Consider the following 7,500-nt stretch of genomic DNA (forward strand, 5'->3'; position numbering starts at 1 on the left):
TGTGTGTGTGTATGTGTGTATGTATATGTATATGTATATACATACACATATATATATATATATATATATATATATATATATATATATATATATATATACCTATATATACATATATATATATATATATATATATATATATATTTATATATATATATAATATATATATATATATATATATATATATATATATATATATATATATATATATATATATATATATATTCATCTACCTCTATATCTTTCTCTTGCTCTTTCTCTTTCTCTTTCTCTCTCTCTCTCTCTTTCTCCCTCCCTCTCCCGACGGGCGCCCTCTGATAGAGCCACAAAAGCTGCTTAGAAATACATAACGCTCGGAAAATTTTCACTGCGGATATTAGCACTCAGTGGCGAGCTTGATTATAAAAGCCCCCTATAAATATGCATGACATCAGATTTTTCCTCTTTTCTCTTTTGTGTTGTGTGATAAAAGCAGTTACAGTTTGCAGAGTCGCGATGTCAAAATCTCATTTCTCCATGAATTCTAATCGGGTCAGCGCAGGTGACCGGACGAGCAACAAACTTCCTTCGGTTCTTTGCGGAAAGGGTTGTTGTCTCGGCCGGTGAGCGGGAGAATCGACTGTCAGGCGGACGACCTCGATGTCATTGGCTGCTGGTGATGAGAGAGTGACAAGTTTGTTTATCACTGACCACGGGGATCGAGGATGGCGCACGGGGCTAGAGCGCTGTTCATCCTATGCAGATAGATGGGTGGATTGATTTGCGGATAGATAGATGAAATGATAGATGGATAGATAGATTGTTATAATGTTTGTGTATGTGTGTATATGAATGTATATATATATATATATACATATATATATATATATATATATATATATATATATATATATATATATATATATATATATTATATAACATATAAGCGTGTATGTGAGATATAATGTGTGTATCGGTGTTTATGCTTTCAGTAAGCCAGTAAGACAGTTTTACAGACAGCGGTGAGCGTGGCGGTGAGGGATGCACCGGAACGGTCATCACAAAAGCGGTGACAGTCCACACGCAGCCCCTGCATTTGTGAAAAACACGATGAGTGTCAGCAAACCAACGCCGATGAGACGCGGCGAGAAGGGAAGGGGCGCGGTTTTCGATCGTCCGCGGCGGTCCCTCCGACGGGCGCGGCGGTGCTGGCGACGGCGGCTTCGGCGGCCGCGGCGGACGGCAGTGAAAGCCACTCGTGTTTCGGAGGAATTATATTAGCGCCGTTGTCCTCGTGTCGGCATGATGGTAATTATTAATGCTGATGAGAATGTTCAAAGAATCTGGCAGGGCAGGCGATGCTGATAAAGTAAACATTACAATGACGCCGTTTTATAAGGCAGTGACAATATCTCGGCAATATTATTCCTGCAATGGAGTGGCGCTGGCGGCAGTAATATTGCTAAATAAATCATAACGTCACATAGCAATGCTAATGAGCATTAATAACGGTGAAAAGGAATATTGTTCATATTTTAGTGATGATAGAATTTCTCGCGTGCCTTGGAGTAAACAGTGGCAAGTATTGTCAAAAACACAAGTTTCTTTTCTTTCGTCACGAATGTTATAACAATGATACATAGTGTTGATGACGATGCGAATGAGATTTCCTTTATTTTTCCCCCTGTTTCCAATTAGACAACGGCAGTAGTGACCGAACTCTTATTATAACGCAAAGAAAGATTGAATATCAATATCGTGTATGGCGACTCATTCATTCGCTCGGCGCTGAATTCTTCGATAATGAATGCGTAACGCCGCGGACATTACACCAATCCCGTGTTTATCGTTTCCTTCCAAGAACGCCGGCCCTTTGCCCTCCTCGCACTTGTCGCCGAGCGGTCCCTCCCCCGCGGCGCCAAGGACGGACGCCAAAAAGCGAGGCGGAATTCACTTGGAAGCGCAAAGAGAAATTCAGAGGGAACAATGCACATGATTCATGGTGTGTATCTCGCAGCTAAGTTTCCCCTTGTCATGGTAAGCGAGCTGCATCTTCTCAAGACGTCCTGTGACGTGTGGTTTTAATGCGCGCTTTCTTCGAAGGAGATAATCTCGGGTGTTTTGCTGCAGTGCAACAGACAGATGGAGACGATTGCGACGCCCCTCGTACTCGACTGAAATTGGTATATTGAAAGCGCAGTGGCATAAGCGGTTTGTTGTTGTTGAAAAAAAAAACGGAAAATACATCTGGCGGCGGAAGTGTCGGTTTTAATACCAACGCCACTGTGGATGCGATGTTGCAGTAATATTGATGTGTGTATTGTCTTACATTTTTTGAAACCGTTTGTTGTGATGATACTTTTACTGATACGTGAGAGCGGGTTCTGTAACATAATATTCGTTATTATTCATGTACTCGAGTGCTGCAGCGCCAGTTGTAGTGTTAAAGATATATATACATAAAAATGTTGAGAGTGTATTGCCTATGGTCTTTTTAATAACGGGTTGCGCGTTTTGGCGTTGACACACTGGCGGGTGTGATCTTTATACTCTTCTACTATATCAAGCGTATTCTCTTCTCGCATGTGCCGTTGGTCTCCGTGTCAACACTCCATGGCAACTGCACTGGATTGGCAAATGGCACTGGTTGCTAAGATAAAGGAAAAACAGACAGCGGTGTAACTGCAATGGTAATAATAAACATGATTTCACTTCCGCTGAATACCAACGATTCTTTTTAATCTGATCAACAAACAAAGATTTTTAAAATGCAGCCTCTATACGCAGTCAAAAACATCAATAATAATAAAAAAAAAAAACAATCGGATGACCTTTCCTCAAGCCAACGCGCAAAAAAAGAATAAAAGAAGTGATTCAGACTCAAATAAACAAATTTGGCGCTTGATCTAATTTGTATCACGTTTTTGCTTTTGTTTTTTGTTGCTGTTTTTTCCGTCATCGTTGTGATGTTGTGGGTGCGACTCTCAGCCACGGGTGCTTTTAACTTAATGACCCGCCAAAGCCCACTGCTCCTTATGAGTTTATGCACGACCTTGTTATAGGAATACTAGCGTCTTCAAGATGATATTGTCCTTTTTTTCGGGCTTTGAAAAAAAAGTTGAAGAAAAGACAAAACGGAACCAAAACCGGTTTACAGAATGAACGATCGCCTTATGATATATTCAAAGACATTCAGTCGCGCCGGATCGGATACAAAAGCGTCTGCATATGTTCATTATCGATCAAGCGACTTGTGTGATTTACGTGGAGTGTTACAAGTCTGCGGTGTTTGCGCGCCACGTTTCACATACCCCGAAATCTAGGGGTGGGTCGACATGCACAAAATTATTTGTTCTGATTAAAAAAAGAGAGAGAGAAAAAAGAAGAAAAAAAAGAAAAAAAATGGTATAATACTGTTAAAATTTCTTTTCCGGGCTTGACGCTCTAAATGTCTGGGGTGATTATTACATTTTGGTTGTCAAATAACTAATGCAATAGTGGTGAATATTACACTTTACCGATTAACAATTAGGGTAATGGTATTATACATTTAATTTTAGAGATTAACAGATATAGTTAATGCTGATGTGCATAATATTTATCATTTTTCTTCTTTTTTTCGCCGATGAATGACGTGGATATATCACTTTACTGAGACTGACATGACATTTTATGCATATATTATTTCGGTATTGTGTATCTCATCCATGAGGAAGAGGAACAAGCGACGCCAAAGTGCGACAGCGTTATCAATCTACATTTTATCTATTTAGATCGGATTCCTAAGAGAATGAAAAATGTCAACATGAATAGAATATGACATGACGCGCTAGAGAGTCGCCCACGAATACACTGCATATTTTTTCCATGGAACACACACACGCGCGCACACAAAAACGCACACAAATACACACACACACACACACACACACAAACACACACACACACACACACACACACACACACACACACACACACACACACACACACACACACACACACACACACACACACACACACACACACACACACACACACACACACACACACACACACGCACACACAAATAAACATACACACACAAATAAACATACACACACATTAACACACACACTAGGTCCTGCTCTATGTTGCCATTATCGCAGATATAACTCACGGGAGCCAAAAGTTTCCAAAATGATTTTTCACTCTATTTCTGGTCCCGTCTGATATTTACTGCGTGCGCCCCGGACAATGCACGTACAAATTAGTGGGGAAATACCCGCACATTAGTCCCTCGTCCTTCGGGAAGTAGTCGGGGCTGTTATTCAACAACACAGCGCCTTCCTTTTCCTCCTCGAAGGTCGGTCGCGGAAGCAAGTTGTGAATGGCGATGGATAATTCCACGGGATATTTCATTGACGTTTCGGTATTGAATCCGCTGGAGAATTCTGTCGAAGAATGAAATATCTCACACTGTGGAATTATTCGTTCTTTCCTTACGCTACTTTCAATATCTGTCACCGTGGACTTTGCTCCTTGCATTATGTAATTAACGTCTCAATATTAGATGTAACTTTCTCACATTTTGGAATTATTTATTCGCACTGCAATTCCCGACAAAGATAATTTTTTCTTTCCTTCTTTCTTTCTATCCATCTTTTTTTTTTTCTTTTTTTTGTCCCCATGAAACAACACTAGCCAATAGTAGCGTGTGTTACCATGCACCCTTTCAAACAACATTGCAAAATGAGTAAATGGTTGTTGGTAACGCAATAGGCCTAATAAATGCCATCGTTAGTGTCATTTTATATGCAAGCCAATTATTGTTCATTTGCAAATGGAACAAGGCGGATTTCTACAGACTTTGTTCCCGATAAATGGGTGGGATATATTGGTAGGTAAATGATCCATGATACAGGGATGGTGTATTGGTAGGTAAGTGATCCATAATAAAGTGATAGTGTTGTGAGTGAATCGTATGACGAAAGGTAACATGATTACAATTGTTTCTCCTTTATAGTGATGGTGATAATATTTGTGATGAAATTAGGTGCTGAAATATTGTGAAAACGATGAACCGATGATAATATTCATTATAACAATGATGATGAAAATAATATTGATAATGATAATAGGAAGAAGAAAAACGCAGAGGAATGATAAGAACAAAAACAATAACAAACGTAGTAAATATTATTGAAAATAATTATAGTAGTGATGATGATGATGAAGATGAAGATAATGATGGTGATGATAATGATAATGACAATAGTAATAATAATAATAATAATGATAATAATAATGATAATAATGACAATGCTAATAATAACAATAATAATGATAATGATGATAATATCAATAATAATGATGGTATCAATGATGATGATAAAGAAAATAATGATAATGGTAAAAATGATAATCATAATAATGATGATAATGATGGAAATGATAGCTACATTAATACTAATTATTATGATGATGAGGTAATGATTATCACACTGATAACAACAACAATAATAATCATTATTATCATGACTATATTACCATTATTATTATTACTATCATTATCATGATAATAATTACAATAATAGAAAGGGTGAAAATAATATTAATGATAATAGAAATAGTGATGATAATTTCAATGATAATAGAAACGATGTTCATAATGATATTAATTGAAATAATGATAATGATATTAATAATGGAAATGCAAATGATAATTATAATAATAGCAATGATGATAATCATAAAAGAAATGATAGTAATAGTAATATCATTGACGATAATAACTAATGTAATGATAGCAAAATAGGCAAAATAGTGCTGGTAATCACAGTAATTATAATAGCGATGATAATACTAGCAGCTCTTCGAAACTTGGGATAGTGAGAACAACGCGGCTGATGATAAACATAATTGAAATAATAATAATAATAATAATAATAATACACATTTTGACCTCAGCGCATGAATTGTCAGAACTATCTGCTGTTACAATTCAATTTACGCAATCATTAACAATTGAAGAAACCGAGTATGACTGACATATTACACAGACTGACTGGCACCTTGTGAGGGTATGATGTCGCTAAAAGATATTTTCTCTTTCTATATAGGTCATGTTGTGTGATTTTAGGATTATAATTGTTGTTATAAGTATTATTAGTGGTGGTCTCAGTGACCGTAGTAATCACAGTAGTAGCAGTAGTAAGATTAGTATTTTACTACTAGTAGTATTATCATGATTATTCTCATTTCATTGTTATTTTCAATATCATCATTATGGCTGTTATTATTATTAGCATTCATATTACCATTGTTATTACTATTATAATTATCATTATTATTATCATTATTGTTACTATCATCATTATCATTATGATAAATATTTTTACTACTGTTATTATTATTATGATTATTATCATTATTCTTATTATTTCTATTATTACTGCTTTTTATTATGTACTACTTTTACTATTATTATTATCTTTATCATTATTATTATTTATATTACCATTATCATTATTATTGTTATTATTTTTATTACAATTATTATTATTATTATTATCATTAGTGTTATTATTATTATTATTATTAGAATCATCATTATTGTTACTATTCATTATTATTATCACTATCATTCTCACTATTACTATTATCATTATTATTATACTTATTGTCATTATTATTATCATTATCATCATCATCATCGTCCTCATTATTGATACAATCATTTTTGTTAATACTACAATTATCATCATCATTTCTTTCATTATTAATATCATTATTAGTATTAGTATTATCATTATCATTATCATTATCATATGTATATGTATATGCATCTCTGTATATATATATATATATATATATATATATATATATATATATATATATGTGTGTGTGTGTGTGTGTGTGTGTGTGTGTGTGTGTGTGTGTGTGTGTGTGTGTGTGTGTGTGTGTATATGTATGTATATATATATATATATATATATATATATATATATATATATATATATATATATATATATATATGAGTGTGTGTGTGTCTGTGTGTGTCCATCTGCGTACGTGTGTGCGTGCACGTCTATTTGTGCGTATGCCTGTAGATAGATATATAGATAGATATATGGTTATCATATAAAAATCCAACGCAGATACGAAAGCTAAATTCTATTTTCTCTCATTCATTACAGTTGATATTTGTAGTTAGGAAGATTAACGTAATTACAATTTTTCTGTGACATGACTGGATAACTAATTTTTTCCTTCGCTGACCCAGTGATTGTATAACATTAAGATCTGGGCCTTTCATTGGGAGTATAACGCTGACTGGAAGAATATTACGTTTCGTCTCTCTCTCTCTCTCTCTCTCTCTGTCTGTCTCTCTCTCTCTCTCTCTCTCTCTCTCTCTCTCTCTCTCTCTCTCTCTCTCTCTCTCTCTCTGTCATTCCATCTATCAATCTGTCATCTATCAATCTATTTCTCCCTCTACCTATCTTTCCGTCTATGTTTATCTAATTCCCTAACAATCTCTTTATCTAA

At 35.2% G+C, this 7,500-nt stretch overlaps 1 protein-coding gene across 2 annotated transcripts in view; it reads right to left on the reverse strand.

The window, feature by feature from the left end:
• The window catches only part of LOC113822855 (protein amalgam), a 470,613-nt gene that overhangs the window by 461,917 nt on the left and 1,196 nt on the right, over nt 1–7,500 (reverse strand). The gene's annotated exons all lie outside the window — the stretch shown is intronic.

Source organism: Penaeus vannamei, chromosome 3 (assembly GCF_042767895.1).
Source record: "Penaeus vannamei isolate JL-2024 chromosome 3, ASM4276789v1, whole genome shotgun sequence".
NCBI lineage: Eukaryota > Metazoa > Arthropoda > Malacostraca > Decapoda > Penaeidae > Penaeus > Penaeus vannamei.